This window comes from Phyllostomus discolor, chromosome 1 (assembly GCF_004126475.2).
Source record: "Phyllostomus discolor isolate MPI-MPIP mPhyDis1 chromosome 1, mPhyDis1.pri.v3, whole genome shotgun sequence".
NCBI lineage: Eukaryota > Metazoa > Chordata > Mammalia > Chiroptera > Phyllostomidae > Phyllostomus > Phyllostomus discolor.
Genome location: NC_040903.2, coordinates 13505165 through 13527626, shown reverse-complemented (window position 1 = coordinate 13527626; position 22462 = coordinate 13505165). Strand labels below are relative to the sequence as shown.

General features: G+C 44.1%; 1 protein-coding gene and 1 long non-coding RNA gene across 3 annotated transcripts in view; one reads left to right on the top strand and one right to left on the bottom strand.

Annotated features, from left to right (window-relative positions):
• PPARGC1A (PPARG coactivator 1 alpha) overlaps nucleotides 1-22462 on the top strand; it is a 632304-nt gene that overhangs the window by 394149 nt on the left and 215693 nt on the right. The window lies entirely within an intron of this gene.
• Nucleotides 1245-5817, bottom strand: LOC118499156. The gene is made up of 3 exons (XR_004901671.1): nucleotides 5337-5817; nucleotides 3656-5112; nucleotides 1245-2655 (listed from the first exon to the last, which is right to left on the bottom strand). It is a non-coding gene; the product is annotated as an uncharacterized LOC118499156 (long non-coding RNA).

The following is a 22462-nucleotide window of genomic DNA, read 5'->3' as shown; positions in this document are numbered from 1 at the left end:
TAGTAAAAACGGTAGCTTATGTTAGAGATGAGGGTATATTCTTCCCACTTTAAATAGAATGGCCAAGACCTAAATGTGGGGTATTATTTCCTGTGGGGCCAATGAAAATCATTTCCTCCTGTGATACTTCTCTGTACCACGCTTGATTTACCCCTGTAGTGTTTTCTAATTGTAGTGTATGTATGTGTGTGTGTACATTGGTTTATTCCTTCTCGCTCCTTTATTATGAACACAGTGAGCACTGTGTAAGTATCAGCTATTATGTGCTAGGCAATGTTTAAACCACTTTATGTATATTGACTCTTATGCTGCTCACAATAACTCTTTAAGGTAGCTATTCTAAATATGTCCATTATACAGATGAGGAAACTAAGGCGAAAAGGAGTGCCTGGTCCTGGATCACACAGACAGTAAGTAATAGACCGGGGTGCGTACCCTGGAAGTCTGGCTCCTGAGCCTGCGTTTTAAACCACTGCTCCCTTCAGTGGCTTTGGAGTCGTATATCTATTTACTCTGGACAAGTGCTGCAAAAGAAATAAACTGGACCATCTTTTGTATTACTCCTGGGCGGTTGGTGAGCCACCTCTACATACCAGCTTGATGACTTTGAACAAATCCCTTAAAAATCTCTGCTCCTAGGTTTTTACTATTAAAATGAAGGTTTTAATATTCTCAAATAAGAATATTAAAGAAGAAAGTGTGCCTCTCCCAGAGCATGGGTTCCATCAATTCAGTTTGGTTTCATGAGCAACATTTAGCATGTGCTCTGTGCTAGGCACAGAGGAGGCTATAAGAATGGCCAGGCACACGTGATCCACGCCCTCTCAGAGCTTCCCGTCCAATGGGAGCTCTGGGCAAAATCAGCAAACAATGACCAACTGGACAAGTGCTGCAAAAGAAATAAACTACTGTGAGCTTCTCTAGACATGCCGAGACTTGAACTTGGCCCATAGGAGAAGCTCAGCAAATACTTGTTACCTTACATGGACTGCATCAGCTGCTGAAGGTCATCACCAAATGTGGCCTGAAAATGCACACGTCAGATGCAAGTGTGATCAGGAAGGGCAGAGGGTGGAGCAGGCCCAACTCACATGAGCTCTAGCCAGTGCAAGTCCGGAAGAGTGGAAGGAGAGTGGCCCGCAGTCACGGGTTCGTAACAGGGCCAGCTGTGGCCGCGTGGCAGAGGGACGGTGGAGGGTATTCTAAACTGGGTTCCCCCATGTGTTATCTCTGCTTTTGCCTTGCTCTGGGACAAGAGGCAGGGGTTTTTCATTTTTCATTTTTTTTTGTTTTGCCTTTAATGTATTTTAGCCTTTAGCTTCTGCCCCTCGTTTATAAAAATGGAGCCAGGAATATGTACCTTGCAGGACTTCTGTGACTGTTATGTCAAAAGTTATGAGAAAAATGCAAAAAGGGTTCTTATAAAAGTGTCTGATGTATTGTAATTACTAAGTGAGTATTAGATGTTATTGTTATTTATTATTATTGTAACTTTATTATTCTAAGTCGATGTTAAGTTTTACTCTTTTTTAAAATGACTCAGAAAAGAATATCCTATGGAAATATTGTGTGATGGAAATATTCTGGTCCGAGTGGCAAGAGGCCTGGGGCTGACTCAGCCACCATGGGTGGCTTGGACTTCAGGCAGCCACTTCCCCTCTCTGGGCTTCATTTTCTATGCAGGCAAAATCTGAGTTGGGCTGGACAAGCTCCAAGGTCATGTTCAATGCTGGGGATCTGTGATCATCTTCTGAGGTTGCACATCTGTCTGTTGGAGACCCCACAGGCATGGATTACCAAGGGCTCTATCATCTTTAGTGGTTCTCAGTTGAGAGTGATTTCAACTGCCCCACCTGGGGATGGTCGTCTGTGTCTGGAGACATTTTAATTGCCACACCTGGGGGTTTCTCCTGGCATCCAGTGGTCAGAGGTCAGAGATCTTGCTAAGCAACTAACAATGTACAGGACAGACCTTTGTTGAAAACAAAGTATCAGTAGTACCAAGGTTGAGAAATCCTTGCTAAATGTATGGATGCCCCCATGCACTGTTATTTTAGTAGGCATTATGGTCATTGGAAGAGGTCACATGCAGATTTTATCATTTAGGAGCATTTTCTTTCCCTTCTTTCTGTCTCTTCATGACAGGCAATTGGAAGCAAAGATGAGGTGACATATGACAGAAGTGGAATTAGAGACCCTTTAGAGAGGCCAGCATGAGGCGCTTTCTGTGCAAGAGGCCTGTAAAAGGAATGGAAATGGGTCACCCTCTCTCTTGCTAAGGGACTGATGGCCTATGAGTGATTAGGTTCTTGTAGGAATTTCTTTGTGCCAATGATTCATTCACTTACTGTGCATGGAATAATTGTTGCATGGCAGGCTCTGGGCTGTTGCTGGGGATAGACCAAAGAGCAAAACCAAGTGAGTCTCTGCTCTGTAATTGGAGTTTCCCTGTGCCTTCCACCTTTTCATCTCCCAGGCAAGTCCTACTAATCCTTCTAGACCTTGCTTAGAGAAGCTTCTTCTTTTGACTCTTTTTGGGTGAGCGAGGTGCCCTCCTATCTCCTCCCACTGAGCCCAGCCATCCTTCTTAGTCATCTGTTCATCTGTGTGCGTTCCTGCAGAGATAGGCCTTATTCTTCTCTGTACCCTGAACGTCTTTTTTTTTAATTTATTTTATTTTTTTATTTTAATCATTGTTCAAGTACAGTTTTCTCCCTTTTACTCCCAATCCAGCCCACCCACCCAACCCTCCCCACTTCCCTCCCATTTCCACCCTTCCCCTAGTTTTTGTTCATGTGTCCTTTAAATTTGTTCCTCTAAACCCTTCCCATTCTCCCCTGAAATTCCCTCTTCTCTCCCCTCTGGTCACTGTCAGTCTGTTCTCTATTTCAGTGTCTTTGGTTATATTTTGCTTGTTTCTTTGTTTTGTTGTTTAGGTTCCTGTTAAAGGTGAGATCATATGGTCTTTGTCCCTCACTGCCTGGCTTGTTTTGCTTAGCATAATGCTCTCCAGCTCCATCCATGCTGTTGCAAAGGGGAGGAGCTCCTTCTTTCCTTCTGCTGCATAGAACTCCATTGTGTAAATGTACCGTAGTTTTTGATCCATTCATTTACCGATGGGCATCTAGGTGCTTCCAGTACTTAGCTGTTGTAAATTGTGCTGCTATGAACATTGGGGTGCATAGGTTCTTTTGGATTGGAGTTTTAGGGCTCTTAGGATATAGTCCCAGCAGTGGAATTGCTGGGTCAAAAGGCAGATCCATTTTTAGTTTTCTGAGGAAGTTCCATACTGCTTTCCATAGTGGTTGTAGCAGTCTGCAGTCCCACCAACAGTGCACTAGGGATCCCTTTTCTCCACAACCTCTCTAACACATGTTGTTTGTTGCTTTGTTTATGATAGCCATTCTGACTGGTGTGAAGTGGTATCTCATTGTGGTTTTAATTTGCATCTCTCTGATAGCTAGCGATATTGAACATCATTTCATGTGTCTTTGGATTTTCTGTATGTCCTCCTTGGAGAATTGTCTGTTCAAGTCCTTTGCCCATTTTTTAATTGGGTTCCTTGTCTTCTTAGAGTGTAGTTGTGTAAGTTCTTTATATATTTTGGAGATCAAACCCTTGTCTGAGGCATCATTGGCAAATATGTTTTCTGTACCCTGAACGTCTTGCTTCATGCCTGGAGCTGAGTAGGCATTCAAAAGCTGTTTGTTGAATGAATGAGTGAGAGAGCAAATGAATTAATGAATGGAGCAAGGCTTCAAAGGCCAATTTTTAGGCAGTTTTTAAGACTTCTTCTCCCTTAAGCCTTTTATTCTAGTCTACTTTGTGCATCTCACACTGGAAAGGGAGAGGAGAGAGGGAAGGAAGACAGCTTTGTGGTTTTGTGGGGTGCATAGAGTGACTGTCATTTGGAGAAAGGGGGACTAATGGGATCTGAGGGTAATTTTAACACAAGCCAGAACTGTGGATAAGCTGGTGTCACAGGTCAGGAGCATGAAGGTGATCAAGAAAAATAATGGGACCAGTAACTGCACTGTTATGGGGGAAACATTAATGATCTCCATAAAGATGGTATGTGGCTCACAAGGTATTTTTTTAGTAGATGTCTTAGGGTTGTATCAATTAATAAGGAGCAGCTTGGGTAGAGGAACTCAACTTCTGAAATCTAACTTATTTACACTGAACGTAATCCTTTCTCAGACTGGTGGTGTCAGCCATTGTAAACGTGTTCCCAATGTAAACTGCACTTTCTGGCAGAGACTGTATTTTTGTCTTAGGGCTTGGGGATGGGGAGTGAGTTTTCTGATGCCATGGATGCCTTTTCATAGGTGACTTCATCTTTTGTTACCTGCCACTCTCATTAAACCAAAAGTTTTGACCCACTTCTAAATCATTTACAACCAACCAAATGCTGTGTTAAATGCTATTGTGTAGCAGCAGTTCATTCAGTTTTCTTAAAATCCCTTAAGTTGGTCAAATCCCTTAGGTTGTCCTGGTCAGTAGATTATTAGTGTTTATTTTAAGGACGGTCCCTCCCTTTCACTTCATTCAGCAGCGAAGGGGGAGCCTCTCTCTCTGGTGTTGGTTTCTTCTTGTAAACCCCTTGCAGACCAACATGCCTCCCATATGCAAAGAGTCCTGGGCAGCTGTGCTTCCCCAGCGATTGTTTAATACATATTGGATGTTTCTCTTGGATCTTTAGCTGGATGGCCTTACTCAGAGGCTTTTTGTTTCAGGGAATGATATGGAAGTGCTGTCTTCATATTGTCATTTTCCTGCGGTCTAACAAAAATTTTGGAGTCTTGGTTGTAAATAAACATTAAGAGTGAAGCAACCCTATTGGAATGATTCTCAGATTTTATTTCCCTTTCTCTGTCTACCCCTAGTAACAACTGCGTCACCTGCTTTACAAATGAGAATGGGGAAGGAGAATTGAGTCTGGGGGGTGGTTATTATTGGATCCCCTTTGACCCTTCCTCCAAGGTAGGCATTAGCACTTTGTTCATTCAGATGGGGAAATCACGGCTCTGGGATGGTAGGTAATGCACCTCTAATCACAGAACCAGTAAGTGGAGAACTGGGATTTCCTATCCGGATTTATCTTTGCTCCACCTTTCTTTTTTTTTAAAGATTTTATTTATTTATTTTTTAGAGAGGGATGGAAGGGAGAAAGAGAGAGAGAGAGGAGAGAGAGAGAAACATCAATGTGCGGTTGCTGGGGGTCATGGCCTGCAACCCAGGCATGTGCCCTGACTGGGAATCGAACTTGTGACACTTTGGTTTGCAGCCCACACTCAATCCACTGAGCTACGCCAGCCAGGGCTTTTTTTCCCCACCTTTCTGATAAATTACATTAAATACTATCTCTAAAGGGAAGGACACAGAAAGATTAAGGCAAAGGACTTTATAACTAGAAAATATAACATTGGCCAGGGTATGCCAGAAAAAGTTGAGGGATCAAATTGTTTTCTACCATTTCTGCTAATGGGTGTCCTAGAAGCCCATTGATCTAATCCAGCAAAACCCTCAGAACTTCCTCAGGGTTTCTCCCTGTAGATCATCAGCCAGGGCTTGGAAAGAGTCACGTTTTGGTCCATAAAGTGACCAGCATCCTATGTCTTAGAATTTATCTTCTTGATGCTGCTGAAATTTTTGGGTACCTTTGTAGAAAGTGGAGGGACAGTGGAGCAAAGAATTATATGAAGAAATGCCATGGCTGGTATGGCTCAGCGGAGTGAGTGCCAGCCTGCAGCAAAGCAAAGCATTGCCAGTTTGATTCCCGGTCAGGTCACATGCCTGGGTTGCAGGCCGGGTCCCCAGTGGAGGGCGCTAGAGAGGCAACCACATCTTGATGTTTCTCTTCCTCTCTTTTTCCCTTCCTCTTTCTCTCTCTAAAAACAAATACATGAAATCTTTAAAAAAAAGAAAAATAAGTTTAAGATGGGATAGAGAGTACAAGCCCTATTGTCTTACTATAATTTGAGTTAATGTACGTAAAAATTACTCTATCCTATGGTCAGTTTCAGTATTTACCTGACCATGGCCTGGTGACATACAGGATGCAGACTGGCATGGGTGATGGACCACACTCTGAGTAGCCCTTCTGTAAGTGGCCTGCATGCGGTTGTGTTTGGGTTAGTTTTCCCAAGGCCGTAAAACCAGCAGGATGAGGACCCGGCTTGGGAAGGCAGGCATCTGCTTGCAGGACCTTCTCTGTTAACTTCTGCGCATTCTGCTCTGACTCCTAGGACACAGAGTTTGGGCCCAGAATGGGATGGACTCCAGGCAAATGCTGACTCGATCATTTAGCACCTGTGTGACATTAGGATCAAATGACATCTCAGAGGCTCCTAAGTGGCCCTTGGCATGTCGGAAGGTGCTCAACAAATGGAAGTCATTCATTCTGACAAGGACAATATTCCAAATGGTGCTTGATGGTTTAGGGGAGATTATTTGATTTGGTGCAGTTAATATTCCACATGCCAATGTGTCTCGGCTGTCACGTTTGCGAGGAAACCCTTTGTCAGTGGTTTTTAACATGAGAGAAATTAAGTTTAACTTCATCATTTTAGTATCTCTGCCAGTTTATTTCTAAACCCTGTGGCAGGAATGGGCAACTACGAAGCTTATTAGGAGAATAGATTTTGTTTCCTTGAAGATGCAGGAGATCAACTGTTGGGTTTGATGCCTGGTTTAAATTTCAGCTTTTGCAATTATTAGCTGCATGTGCTTCATTATTTTTCCAAACCTCAGTCTCCTTATCTGTAAAATGGGGATAATAATAATAATATGACGTATTTCAGAGTGATGCTATGAAGATTCAGTCAATATGCGCAATACATTTGACACAGTGCCTTACAGATAGTAAACACTCAGCAAATATTAGTCCTTGTCACTGGTGCTGGTTTGCAGGAAAAAAGTGTGATTTCAAGACATCATTTAACCTTTAACTGAAAAGTTTGCAAACATTAAGGAAATATTAATGGTTAATTATTAGAACTATTTTTCTTTAGTATCTGTATATGTCAGACATAGCGCTAATTATTTCCATACATGTTATTCATATAATTCCAGCAGCATTTTACTGACTGGTAATTAAATCTCATGCTGGTCAAGTAACTTGCTCAGAGGCCCATAGTGAGTGCACAGAGACCCCCCCACCCCTCCCTGCCACACTGAACATTGAACCTGGGATTCACCTGGCTGCACCCTACACTGTTTTTCAGTTACTTCTACTCAGAAGCAAAACTGATAATAAATAATGAGTTAGCATGTACTTAATTCTGTGTTTTGGTCCCTGCTCCAGGCACGTTACATGCATCATGTCATTTTTTCCTCACACAATCCTAAGAGATAAGTCTTACCATTATCCCCATGTTTATAGGTGAAGAAGTGGAGGTAAGGGAAGTAGGGGCTCGGCTGGCGAGAGTGGGACCAGGCAATCAGGTCCCACAGCCCACGCCACGCTAGAAATGGGGAGGCACACACACACAGAAACACGCACATTGGCCTGAGGGCAGTGGGTCTCATCCTGAGTCTTGGGCTAAGATTTTTCCTTCTCTGTAGAAAGAGGGCTGCATTCGGGCCTTTTAAAAGTCCGTTCTGCCATTAAAAGCCTAAGACTCTGTAAGCGGGAGGACAAAAAAAATACAGTTTTCCTTGTATGTCCCTACCACATTACTGGCGCATTAGAAAATGGCCATCACGTGAATGGCTGAGTTTATACTTAGGCCCTATTTATACAATTTGGGGGAAAGAAGTCTGGATAGAGGCCCAGCAGAGCAATTTCCGACACGTCCTGAGCTTCTTGCTCGGATTAGGCCTGGAGCGCCGGTTCCCCGCCCCAGCACATGCGGCGGCATTGAGGACCGAGAGCTCTCCCTGGTTGTGTTTCTCCTCCCACGGCTTTCCTAAACACCCGGCTTCTCGGAGAAACGACAGATGATCGCCTGTTGTGCAAAGTGGACACTCCGAGGCTGAGAGGGGAGGACGGGCGATTATTTGGTGGAAGCATGTCTAAAGATTAGCCAATTTTCCCCGTAGAGTCTTTGAATGTGCTGTTGCTAGTGGCTTATTTGTTGGTCTACAGAATAAAAAAAATGTTCTGTGAGACTCTTACCTTTCCACACTTATCCTGAGAATATTTTCTCAGGATACTTTATTTTTAAGGAGGTTTTTGTCTTCCACTTCAACACAGCGGGAGAAAGGGACCTAAAAGATGATCGTGCACACCCTTTACCCTATAGACAGGGAAGCTGAAGATCAGAGATGTGACTTGGCTAAGCTCAAGAAGCTCTGGAGAATGGGTGATTACCCATATGAAGGGTTCATCCACATCTGGACCTTTACAGTGAATGTTGTGCTTACAAACATTTCTTGGAAGAAAGCGTTTATGTCAGGGATCACGAACTCATGGGCCCATAGACCATGCAAATGAGTGACAGAGTCAGGTAAAGGGCAATTGGGACTGGTGGGGAGTGTGGCCAGCTGGGTAGTGAATACCCTGTTATAAGGAAAAGTTGCTACCCAGCATCAGCCAATTGTTACCACAGGGCCATGCTGGGCTGGTACTGTCCAACCTTTAAACTTTCCAAGAGAAGCACATTTTCTGGACTTTATGTAAAATATCTCAATTTTATATCATGAGCTTACTCAAAATTTTAACATAGTGCAGGCCAAATACAACATGATATTAGGTTAGATATAAAGCACGGGTCACACATTGGCAAACGCAGATTTATAACTCGCATCAGATTGTGAACAAGACTATGATCCAGGAGCCCTGGACAGACTTCTCCAGCGATGCTTACAGCACAGCAACACAGGCGTTCTCCTGCTTCTTTTCCCATGAATGATGTGATGGTTTTTTTAAATCACTATAACCTGGAGTTATATTTAAGTCAGTTGAGAGCAATTCCTCCTTTACAGAACGTTTTATTTATTTATGACAACATCTCTTATCCATCTCCTTCCATGGGTGGCACTGGAGGCCACCGCCTGTGTTAATATCCAGACCTTCTTTCCTGGTGACAAACACCCATTTGTGAGGGGGTGAGGTGTTGGACAGTGGTGACCAGCAGCTCTAAATAAGTATTAGAGACCTGTCAAACTTGGTTAAATAACAGGTTAGAAGGGGGGCCTGGAAGAGGGAATGAGTCGGTGATTCTTGGGGAGGGAGGAGAGAGTATTCCTTCAAGAAAGATGGGAGAAATGAATGTGAATTGAGAGAAACTGGAGATTTTATCGCTGCAGATAAATCTCTGCTACACTTTCCAAATCCAGGGCCTTAGCTATGACATAAAGATGATGGTGTGTAGTCAAGTGTATTGAAACTCCCACAGATGTTTATTTGAAGTTCAGTGTTAATAAAATACATAGATGCATCTCTCTATTTCTCTTTTCCTCATGTTTTTTTCTCTCTTTCTTTATTAACTTATCCTATCCAGCACCTGAAGAATTCCCTTTTTCAGAAAGGGCAATGCATAACTCATTGCGTTGGGTGTACCATATTTAAGAGTGCCCAGGAATAATCCGCTTGAAGGGACTGGAGATCATTTTCAGCTTTAGGAAAAGAAATGCTGAGTTTCGGGACAGGGGCATTTTATATTGCACCTTTGTAGCAGTGTAGGTTTTCAGCTCACTCGTCAGAAGGATTTTATTTATCAGTCTCAAAAGTACTAAGTAACTTGTCATTACTTCTATAACAGTGGGAGATAATTACACCCTACATGCTTTAAGGAAGCAGGCCAGGGTCAGCACTGTTTTGCATATAGCATGTGCAGATTTGGTGCAAGTAGCCTGTTTAAACTGTCACTTGCTATTGTATTAGTTATTAGATTAAACGGCACAGGACTGCGGAGCACAGCAGACAGCTGGCTGCCCCTCTCCGTCCTCGCATTCTGCTGTAGTGGGATCTGGCTGGCTCTCCCTCATTTGGGGAGAACGTGATGCCCTTACACAGTGGGAGAGCTTGACCACCGCCTAGACTGCTTAAATTGCCATTAAACACCGTAATGCTTTGGTGCTGTGTATTTCCAGGGAACCTTTGAAGTCGGTCTCTGAGAAGAACCTGGACAGGATGAAGTGGATCTAAATTGCTGCCCAGCAGAATCTGGGGACGGTCACCCTGGGTTGTGAGCAGCAATGTCACAAGGCTGTTGAGAAAAGGCAAAAATCAGAAACTGGGTTAAGCAGGAGAATGCCCATACGCAGTGAGGGTGGAAGTGGGAGCTGCTCCTTGTGAAGCCAGCCAGGGAAGTGCTGGCCGCTGATGCCATGGGAAGAACGCCGTCTATGGGATCCGACATGCAGGATTTAGAGTCTGGTCCCATCACTCACCTGCTGTGTGGCTGAACTTTTCAGCCTCAGCGTCCTTATCTGTAAAGTGGGCTCATACAAGGTGCCTGGGACAGGGCTTACCACATAGAGCATTGCTTTGGACATGCGAGTCCTCTGACGCTGAACTTAGTAAGATCAGTTAGGTCTGAATGCTGCTCCAAAATGCAGGAAGGGCATTTGTCACTTCTTATTGTAGTCTGCTTGCTAGATGTACCGGCCTGGGCCCCCAGGTGTTGATTGTACCCAGGAGGGAAGGCAGAAATCAGTAAATTATCTCACTGTTTGCAAAATGGGCATCCCAGGGCAGCGTTTTAGCTACAAAGTGCCAGTTGCACTGGCTGCCCTTTGGGATGCAGTCCTAAAAGGAGCTTAGATTCCACCCGCTTTGAAGATTTGTAACAAAACAGCCTCCGCTGTCTACTGTCAGGGATGCTGCCTGCTCTGATCACGCCCCATGCTTTATTTTCCCTTTTCTTACATGACTTAGCATTTCTTTCTACCTTGCGTTATGGTGTTCAGAGGTTTTTAATCTCCTCCAGGCCAGATCCCTATGTGATCCAGCTTTCATGCATCCAGAGCATCCCATTAGTCCCTGGATAGAATAGGAACTCAACAAACGTTTGTTGAATGAACAAGCATTTTGCTAAAAAGGTGGGAGGATGATTTTATTGACCTGTCTTAGTATCCCTTGGGCAATGACTGTATCATCTCTACAGGGTCCGGCAGAGGTAAGGCCTGCCTGAGTGTGGTTGGTGGGGCAATAATATGGGTATAATAACTTATAGTTTTAATTTGAACATTTCACCTACAATGTCATAGGGTGTGCTTGAGTGTGACATTATTAAGTTACAGGACATGCTTATGATTTTGTAATAAGAGATTTTACAATAAAAAGGGGCATTTTGTGTTGGACCTTATACTTTAAGTGTCCAAAGGAAATAAGACCAAAGTCAGCGGCCCCATGAGTTTATGTTTCCTGGGACATCAAACCCTGTATCCTTGGGGTATCGTGGCCAGAAAAGTCCGGAGTCCTGACACAGGAGGGCCCTGAATATTAGACCCGGAAGCTCCTGAGTAGCTCCAAAGGGCACGGACTCCATCCTTTCCCACTTATTGGTGAGGGATTCTTGAAAGAACAGAGAATTTCTGATCTGATAGACCAGAGAGGGAGCACAGGATAAAACGACACCCGAAGTGTTGGTGTGCTCCCTGGGGAGAGAATCAACGTACTCCTTGGGGGCTTTAAAGAAAGAAGGGGTGCACGATGCTGCGTTCCGAGGTGCAGAAGAGGAGAGAGGGATGCCGAGGCGCCGCCTCTGCCCCGCTTCCGTTTCCTGTCTGCGCTCCCAGCCCCCAACCCCACCCCCTGGACAGGGGGGCTGTGAAAGCATCAGCATGAAACCACACATCCTGATGCCTCTGGAAGGGTAACGAGAACCCATCTCCCTACAAGCATCCACGCTACTTTCTCCAGTAGCCGATTGCTCTAAACCAGTGAGGTATCGTCTTGTGGGGGTAGAGAACTCTGAATGCAGGAGGAAAAAAAGAAAATAAATAAGGGCTTCCAAGACAGTCCGTATTGATATTATGCTTATAAAACCTAAAAGCCCCTGCTGACTGTGGAAAATTAATGATAGGTGCAGTCGATATTAATTGTCCCTCCAAAAAGTAGTGGGGGGAGAGCGCCTCCAAAATGAGGATCAATATAATCCCCCTGCCAGTACCATATTGAGCCTTTCTTCCAAAAGTACATTTTTTAAACCATTGACAGGGTTATTTAGGAAAGCGTTTCCTTAGTCCTGCTAATGGAAAGCCATGATAATGATCTTGGAACAATAGGTTTTAGAAACTCGGCGCTTGGGTGAAGACTGGCTTCCCATAGGCAGTGGTGCAGTTTCTCTTTGAAAGGGGAGCAGCGGGACTCAGAGGCGGAAGGAGCTTGGATGCCGGATCTCCCCTATAGAGTAGTGTTTTTTTTTCATTTCTCGTGAATTATTACATGCAAATCCAGCAATGCAGGGGAAGAAAAAGCCGATGACGTCTCTCTGAGTTTGCTGATTAGCCAGTGGCTGGGTTCAGGCAGGACTCCACGTGTTTCTAGTTGCTGTAAACGTCCGTGGAAGCGGAGCACGATCCTTACTGCATCTCCAGTGAATGATTTTTCAATTAGCCTGGAGTTCCTTTGCGGTATTCCCTGTGCAATGCTACGTGGTGATGTAGAGCAAAGGTTTAAGAGGTTTCGGACAATTTATGTGGTTTGGAGAGGCTGTTTGTCAAGACACGGTATCTACAACTACTTTTATGTTCAATTTGAGTCCCAGGTCTTTTGCTTATTTTTATAGCACCGTTTTCCGAGCTGTTACAGTGGACTTAAAGGCAGAGTTTAAAAGCTGGTGGTGGTACGACGGGTAGGGGGTTTCTGGAGGGGGCTGGGCAAGCCAGGAAAACTTGTCTCCAAATATGTGAAGACAATCGGCTTTGCTTAATTGGAGGGCTATTTGGTGAGTCTCGACAGAGAACCATGAATATTGTTTGAGCTGAAAACTTCCCCTTGAGGGTATGGGGGGCTGGGTATCAAAGAAGAGGTTCTGGATTCAACCAGATTTGGGAGATCTGGGAATACCACTTCCTAAGACGAGTTGCAGGTGTGCCCTGGAGATGGTTTCTGGGTTCGGTTCCAGACCACCACAATAAATCGAGTTGTAATCTTGTTGCTGATGGAGGTCCTTACCTTCAATTTGGAAAAAAGAAATGTGACATCATGAAGTGCAATAAAGCAAAAAGCATTACAAGGAGGCATGTCTGCACTTATTTTCATCATATCTCGGTTCCTAACCTGTAAAACTGGGATTGGTATCACAATTGCATATAGTCATGCATGAGAAGTGCTTAGTCAGAGCCTGGCACAAAGTCAGCTGTCAGAAATGTTATCATTTCTATTATTATTGCTGCTACTGTTAGGAATCGAGCCGAAGGCAGTCGATAGGGCCACGTGCAAAGAGTTAGCTGGGAAGATGTTCCTTACAGAGTTGCTTATCACGGCGAGAAACGGGATTGTGCATACATTATGACGAACAAATATAGTGGTTATTGTATGATTTGGTTGTTAAGAGCCATGTGGTTGGTGTTTAATTTATTTTTCAGTTTTCAAAATAACATTTGTCACTGTTATTTATTGAAATAATAAACATTTATTGATAGAACAGCATTCACAATACTTAAGTGAAACATTAGTTTGCAAAGTAGGATCATCGGATGGTTTACTTGAACAGCACAGGAATAAATATGTGCTCCTACACCCAGAAAATGTAACTAGGTGTATTCCTGGGTGGTGGAATATAGTTTTTAAAAAACATTTTTTTAAAAATTGATTTTAGGGAGAAGGAAAGGTAAGGAGAAAGAGAGGGAGTGAAACATTAATATGCAAGAGAAACATCAATAGGATGCCTCTCGCACACCCCAAACAGGGACTTGGCTCACCACCCAGGTGTGGGCTGTGACCGGAAATCAAACCCGTGACCCATCGGTCTGTGGGATGATGCTCTACTGACTGAGCCACACCAGTCAGGGATGGAGGGCAATTTTTTATGTTCTAATAAGTTTTTATGTGTTTATTTTTTTACTCCTCTGAAATTTTTTTATAATGTCAAATTGCTGTTCTTGATTAAAATCTATTTTTGATTGGAAAAAGAAACACCTTCAGATGTGGCTCCTGGTTGGGGGAGATCATTTTTAATGGTGACAAATGTCACCGTGTCAGCATGGTTTTATCAGAGATTTCGGGATGTGAACTTGGACGTGCTGGAGGTTGTGTCTCTCGCTCAGAAAACACAACAAAGCAATGAAAGATCAGGAACATTTGAAAATGAGATCATGAGCAATGAGAACCATAACAGTCGCTTGGCCCCATATATTTTTTTAATAGAAGGCTTACTGACATTTGAAAAATGGAGACCTGTGCCACCGACTTGAGGGTGATTGGCACTTATGGGCAGTAGGAGGTGTTATTTATTGCCCCCTCCCTTCGCTCTCACCCCTCAGCCCAGCCCTCACCCGGCCACCCTCTGAAATAAATTGGATAAGCTATGTATGAAACTTTCTAAAATTGCTATGTACAGAAAAGACGAGTTGTCGCTTTCAAAATATGACTTAATCTGGGTAGAAATTTGAAAAAGTAACTCGTGACATTTTGAACACTTTTACTGATGCTTGTTAAAGAGGAAAAAAAAGAAAATTGTACCTGTTCAGAGAGAAAAAAAAAAAAACCAAGAAGAACTGAGAATAGTTTCATATCAAGTTTTTTATTAAAACAGTTGTGTCTAAATCTCAATGGATTTTGTAAAAATTGAAATAATGTTTGCCAGGAGCACATGGTTGCTATAAATATCTATTTATATTCATACTTCAGGAGTGGGCTGGGTCCCTTAATTTTCTGCATAAATGGAAAATTATTTATGGGTTCCATGCAGGTTTATCATTTTTATGGTGCTACAACTTGACTCTTAGGGTTTTGGGAGTTTCAAGACTTCCAGCTAAATATATATTTTTAAAAACATATTCATTTATTTATTTTTTCAGAGATGGGGGAAGGGAAGGAGGAAGAGAGAGAGAGAAACATTGATATGAGAGAGAAGCATTGGTCAATTGCCTCTCACATCCACCCCAACCAGGGACCAGACCCCACAAGCTAGGTGTGCACCCTGACCAGGAATTGAACCGGTGAACTTTTGGTTTATGGGACAATGCCCAACCCACTGACCCACCCTGGTTAGGGTGCTAAATATACATTTTACACGTGGAGTGCACGTGTTCACGTATAAGATTGCACTCAAATACTTGAGAACCCTTCTTTTTTCCTCCAAAGTGTGCAAGCATATTTATGAATGTTTCATCCTTTTAACACCAAGTTTTTTTGCAAGGGAAAAATTATATTTGCCTCAAAATCATCAGACTCTCAAATACATCCACAGCCCCCTTTTCTAGCCCAAGTATTTAATTCCAGGGATAATGAGTTTCCTTCTGGGGTTCCACATATCTTTAACACAATTCAAAACTGAGCATCATAAAGTCTGCTGAAATCTATAAAAACCATGACATTGTCATCAGTAGAAATTCCTAAAAGCTATTTTGCTTGCAAGACTGTCCTAAATGAAAATTTAGAGGAATTACATTTACTTCCCTGAAATGCCCAATTCTGCTTGCCTGCCTGCCTGCCTTCCTTCCTTCCTTCCTTCCCTCCTTCCTTTTTAAAAAATTATTTTTAGAAAGAGAGGAAGGGAAGGAGAAAGAGAGGAAGAGAAATATCAATGTGTGGTTGCCTCTCACATGGCCCCCACTAGGGATCTGGCCTGCGACCCAGGGATGTGCCCTGACTGGGAATCGAACTGGCGACCCTTTGGTTCACAATCTGCACTCAATCCACAGAGCTACACCAGCCAGGCTTGCTTTTTCTCCCTTCTCTCTCCCTCCTCTCCCCCTCCTCCCTCCCTCCTCCCTCCTCTCTCCCTTTCTCCCTCCCTCCCTCTTCCTCCCCTCTTTCTGTCTCTTTCTCTCTTTCTCTCTTTCTTTTCTATGTTCTCTCTGTCTCTGTCTCTCCCCCTCCCCCTATCTCCTGCTTGCTGTCTCTTTCTCTGATCATCTGTCTCTTTCTTTTGTTCTCTCTGGTGTACACCATTTTTACATTTTATGTCCAAAACCCTCCCACTTTTCTCTAATACCCGCTCCTGACATGGGTCTTTTAGTTTTCCCAATAAGATTTATACCCATCATTCATTTTCTTTTAGCTGTCAAGAACTATATTATTGTATTATTCTAATTCCATGCGTAGTGTAGGGAGATGAAAACATCTTAGTGTCCTATGGTCACAACTGGCTATCAGGGTTTTTATTTGACTCAAATGTTGCTAAGTTTTTTTTTAAAGATTTTTATTTATTTATTCTTAGAGAGGGGAGAGAGAGAGAGAGAGAGAGAGAGAGAGAGAGAGAGAGAGAGAGAGAGAGAGAGGGAGGGAGAGAGGGAGAGAAACAGCAGTGTGTGGTTGCTAGGGATCATGGCCTGCAACCCAGGCATGTACCCTGACTGGGAATCGAACCTGCAACACTTTGGTTCGCAGCCCACGCTCAATCCACTGAGCTGTGCCAGCCAGGGCTTTAAGTTTGTTTTTTTTTTAATTGGTTACTACAGCTTTAAGATTTTACCTAAAAATTAGGATTTTCTTTACAAAACTATAAAAAGATTTAAACACCCTGGGTACCTTAGGACACGGCAATAGTGACCGAAGGGCAGAGGTAGCTTCCAGGTCTCCAACGTGCCACCGTCTCCCCCCATCCCGGCCACCCCCTGCAGGTCTTCACTCACCTATGTTACTCTCTGGTCGCTATTCGGCATTTAACTTTTCCATCACCTGGGTCCCTTCCTGTCCCTACAGTTTCCTCTCCTGGAGCCTGCTGTTCCCCTACCCCAAAGAAGGGAGAACCGCTGGAATTCCAGCTACGATGGCTGCACCAATCAGGAGGGGTACCTTTGGTTATCCCTCAAGTGAGGCCTCAGCTGGGATATGAGGCTGGAGCCGACACAGAGGTTGCTGATGAGACAACTGCTGTGAAAAAGCTGCTGATGTCTTTCGAGGTCACTGAGTCAATCAACCATTTAGATTTATTGGTATAATTCATCTTCTGGTATTTTTGGATGTATTATTCATTTTCCAAACTTAAATATATTTTATCACCATTTGAACAGTACCAAAAGTTGAAAGAAGTTAAAACATTCTATCCGTGCACATCTGGCTTCCGCTAATGCCTGTCTATTGATGGCTCTTCTGGGATGTGAAGGAGTCTTTCAAGGGGTCATATCTGAGTCTTCCTTTCTCTGCACAAATGTTTGATAACTTTTCCCTGGTGTTGCCTCTTCTGGCTGCGCTGATCTCTCTAAATATGCCAAGAGTACATCAGTTCTTGGCCTGTGCTTAGCGTTCAATACATATTTGTTAAATGAAGAAACATTTTTACATACCTTTGTAAAAATGAGGCAGAAAGAGGAGAAACAACTTGCCTTTGGGTCATAGGTGAAGTTGCTGAGAAAACTGGGGTTAGATTTGGCTTTTCACACATCTGTTTAAGTGTTTCTTCCCATTTCCCATCACACTACCACTGGGACCCATCTTTCCAGCGAATATTCAACTTTCACATGCCATGAGCCCTTGAAATGGTCATATGTATTGGCGATTCTGATTCTAACTCATGCTCCCAACAGAATTGCACTCAAACAATGCTTTCCCATTTATGTTCAGAACACTTACAACTGTGTCCTTGCTTAAACACCTGGTGGGATTCTAACGTTTGGGTTTGTAACTTCCTGTTCCTGTCGCAGACGCAGACGCTTGGCTCGTGGGGCCAGTGCTCTGGCCACTCCACTGTAGGTATCAACCACGGGTGCACACGATCTCCTCTTTACGCACAATTATCAACCTGAAAACCTGTGCTGCTGGACTTGTCCGCGGTAGCCACCCTTCCCTCTTTCAGCAGCTGTGGCACTGGACGCGGCACGTCTACTCCAAGTTCACACATGATGTCTTGAAGTGTTCCCACCTTACTCAGTGAACGTTATGGTTTGGTTTTGCTCTGTCTTCCTGCTTTGGGCAAGGCTTTCTCTGTGCAGCTTCGTGGGAGTCTCGCGCCTCGCCTGTTCCACCCGACTTAACTCATCTGTCAGAAATGACAAGTGCTTCGGAGGCATTTCCCCCCAGAGTGTCCCCAGCGTGTGTACGCAGGCACACACCTCACTCACACGCATGCAGATGCACAGTGGCCACCGTGAACTGGGAAGGGCCCGGGCTGCTGATGCTCCGGGCAGTCGCAAAGGAAGCTTTCCTCGGAGATGAAAGCCGGGTCTGGCGTGAGCTTTCCCTCGCTGCTCCCTTCCTTGGGGCCACATTGCTGCTGCCCAAATGAAGATGAAGATGACAGAGAGGACCCGCTAAAGTGGAGAGTAAATAATGACTCTTTCACCCCTCGAACCACTCAAATCTCAGCTTAAAATTCACAGTATGCATCAAAGTAGAAAGAGTATTCATAGGTACCCCAGAGACAGACTGTCTTGAGAGGTTCACTTTGTGGAAAGAGACTGACTCTACCTCCATTTCCATCTCTACCTCTGTCTCTGTCTTCATCGCCATCTGTGTATCTCTTTATTTCTTTCTGTATCATCTATGCCTATACCTACATCCATGTCTGCTTGTGTATTATTGGTAATTTCATATGGTTCAGCCCAGTAACTCCGACCACAGAATTGGTTCCTGCCTCCTTTCCCTACCCTTCTCCCCCATTTCCTTGTCGCTAGAGAAGTGACTGGGAGCTGGAAATGCCGGGTGAGAACTGCAACATTAATGTAGGTGACGCTTTCCATTGGTCCCCAAGATTTGTTCTTCCTGGTGTCTGTGCCCTGTTTAATCCACCCCCTTGTGTGTGGTGAAGACTCGTGAGTATGAGGTGATGTCGCATGTGTGTTTTGGCTCTATTATAAGGCACGGGTGAAGATGCATAGGCCACACATAAGGTGATTTTAAGTTAATCAAGAGAGAGAGCATCATGGGTGGGCCTACTTAACCAGGAGAGAGCTTTGGAAAGGGGGACTGGGTTCCTCCCGAAGAGGTGAACACCTTCCTCCTGGTCGTGACAAAGAAACTAGCCAGAGATGAAGCACCTTTGGGGAGAAATGGCCTCTAAGAGCTGAGAACCCCCGTCTTACAACCTCCAGGAACTGAGTATTGCCAGTTATCTGATTGAGGTTGGAAGAAGACCTTGAGCTCCGGCTGAGGACACAGCCTGGTCAACACCTTGACTGTGGCCTTGAAAGAACCTGAGCAGAGGCTCCAGCTAAGCAATGCCCAACTTCTGCCCCACAGAAACCATGAGATAGTAAATGGGTACTGTCTTAAGCCACTAAAGTTTGGGTAAAAGGTGAGGCACCAATAGAAAAATGGACACAAACATCAAAAGATCTGCCTGCTCAGTCATGGGTCTGATCACACCTGTGCCTGTGACCACCTGCGTCTTCAGCATCTTGCTTCCGCCGCCTCCACCCACAAGCGAAACCCGGGAAGGATTTAGGTGTCAATCCGAGGAGCCAGAGAGCCCCGTGCCCATTCTACGTTCCACCGGTGCTCTTGATGCACGTCTGTGAACTCAACTTTATTCTTTTTGTGTTAGCCCATTACTGCAATAGAAACAAAAGAGAGAACTTCCCTTTTCAGAGAAAAAAATATTTAGGTCACTCTTGGTTTGGAACGTGAGACACTGGATGCTGGAGTGGTAACCCGGACTGTTCCCTGCAGACCCGTCATCCTGCAGCACCACGCGAGGAAAAAGGCATGTGGCTGCCATCGTAGGCTGCTTTTATTTCTCTACTCTCTTTTAAAATGTTCTTTCCTGTTCAGGCTTCTGGGCTTTTTCCTTTCTCCTTCCCTTTGTGTGGTGGCATTTGCTTTGAATATTTATGAGGAAAACTTGGTCCCTCCCCAAGAACTTATTTGGGGGTAATTAATTCTTGGCTCCGTGGCAGTGCTTCACAACTGTGACTTTCTTAGGTACGAACTGACTGAGTAAACATCCAGGCATGGGACATGTGCAGTTACTGCATTTCCTTGTGCCAAAAATTAATCGTTCCTTGAATTTGCTGTAATGGGAATGGTGCTTGTGGGTGAGGGAGTGTAAGGGTGAAATTCCCACGAGGGCAGTGAGGGACCCTTGAGACCCTGGACTGTAGTCTCTTAAGTCATTGTCTTTGCAGTTTTGTGCTCCGGAGCTCTGGAAGAGCACTTTCGAGGAAGCTGAACTACACTTCAGGGGGATTACAGTCTATTAGGGCAGTAAGTGTGCAAAAATGACCGTTCATGAACTTTGGGTGGAGGGTGCAACCCCAAGTACAAAGAGATGAAGGAGAGAGGATAGGGAGACACACTGGGTGTTTTCACCAGAATTTAATAAGGGAATTTGGCCTGAAGAAAAAGAATATGTGGTCATGATGAATTCATTGATTTTTCGACACACATTGAACTTGGATTTGAAGCTGGGCATCGTTTTAGGGATTTTTTTGGTATGATCCAATGCATGGCAAAATACAATGAATTGAGCAATACCCTGCTAATTTGGAACCCGTGAGAGATTGGACTGTTAAGTCCACCAGGGCAGGAGGCACCTCCATCTTGTTCGCTGTTGCATCCTCAACGCCAAGCACAGAGTTTTGCTGTGGTGGGCGCTCAAACACAACTGAGACCTAAGTGAATGACTCTCACCACTGGGCCACCATTCAAAGGGTTTCCTAATGAGATTAATTGTGTGATTGCAATTGTAAAAACAAAGAAGTGGGAAGAATGAACTGTTTACACAGAAATGATTGCTTAATCACAAAACATTGTTCCTCATTCATTAAAGCATGGATCCAGAGGAAGGCTGCACATGAATTCACTGATAGCCCAGTGGAATTCACCGTATATTTTGAATGTACAATTAAAAAAATTGTATCTCTTCATTAGTTTTCCTTTCTATCTCACTTTCTGAATGAGCAAAGATTTCATGGGATTTGGGCACATTCTCTTTTGTGATATTTTACCCAGTTGAGGGACAGTCATGAATGGGCTTTGGAGGCTAAGTAGTCAGCCAGGCCTGCGCTCAGACAAGCGACCCAAATCTGGAAAGGGTGATGAAGCAGGCTTTCAGAGCAGAAGTGCAGATCAGTACCAGGTGGGCCGGCAAGATCCTGGGGCACAGGGCAGAGCCCACTCTAGGTGGACTGGCAGTAGTCAGAGACTGTTTTCAAAGGCAGAAGTTCAGGTTAGATGCTTTCTGTGCAGGGGCCGGTAAGAGTGAAGAGCACATAGCCCATGTCCAATCTGATTAATGAATGGGTCAGGGCCATAGTAAGTCCAGGTCAGCCAATAAAAGCTGAGCCGCACTTCTTGATAACAGGCTTCCCTCCTATCACCATCCTCATCTAAAAACGACTAGCTCTATGGCTTCTTGGCGAGGTGGGCTGGTCCACAATATACCTTTTCTCCTGAAAGGCTGCCTCTATGTATACAGGCCGTTTTAGCTTTGACCACTCTGGACACACTTCATTCACAAAAATATTTTCCGCTTTCTAAGACTTACTGGCCACATGGTAGCAGTGCTATTTTGTATGGAATCATTTGATCACTGCTTTCCCAGTGAATATTGTAAGTGCCCCTATGAGGGGCTGCGAGTTAGGAGAGGTATAGTGGAAATCCAGATTTCTGTTTTAGGGAACATGAGGTTGTGTGCACAAAAGACCTTTAGCTGGATTACACATTAGATACCTCTTTACCTGAAGAACAGAATTCAAATAGAAATTATTATTATTTCTTTATTGTGGTTCAAGTACAGTTGTCTCCATTTTCCCACTGGAACTGTACCCCACCCCACTTACCCCCACCTCCCACCCTCAATCCTACCCCCCCTTTGGCTTTGTTCATAGGTCCTTTATACATGTTCCTTGACTTGACGCTTCCCCTTTTTCCCCTGTTATCCCTCTACCCGCCCCTCACCCCTCTGGTTACTGCCAGTTTGTTCTTTATTTCAAAGTCTCTGGTTATATTTTGCTTGCTTGCTTGTTTTGTTGATTAGGTTCCAATTATAGGTGAGATCATATAGTACTTGTCTTTCACCACCTGGCTTATTTCACTTAGCATAATGCTCTCCAGTTCCATCCATGCTGTCACAAAGGGTAGGAGCTCCTTCTTTCCTCTGCTGCATACTATTCCATTGTATAAATGTACCATCGTTTTTTGATCCATTCATTTACTGATGGGCACCTAGGTTGCTTCCAGCATTTGGCTATTGTAAATTGTGCTGCTATGAACATTGGGGTACATAGGTTCTTTTGCATTGGTGTTTCAGGATTCTTAGGATATAATCCAAGGAGTGGAATTGCTGGGTCTAAAGGCAGTTCCATTTTTAGTTTTTTGAGGCAATTCCACACTGTTTTCCACAGTGGCTGTACCAGTCTGTATTTCCACCAACAACATGAATATAAATTGTAACACTTGTTATTACTCATAACTGCAGTTCAGAGGGTAGCAGGCTGTTTTCCCACACTTCTACAGGCCAGT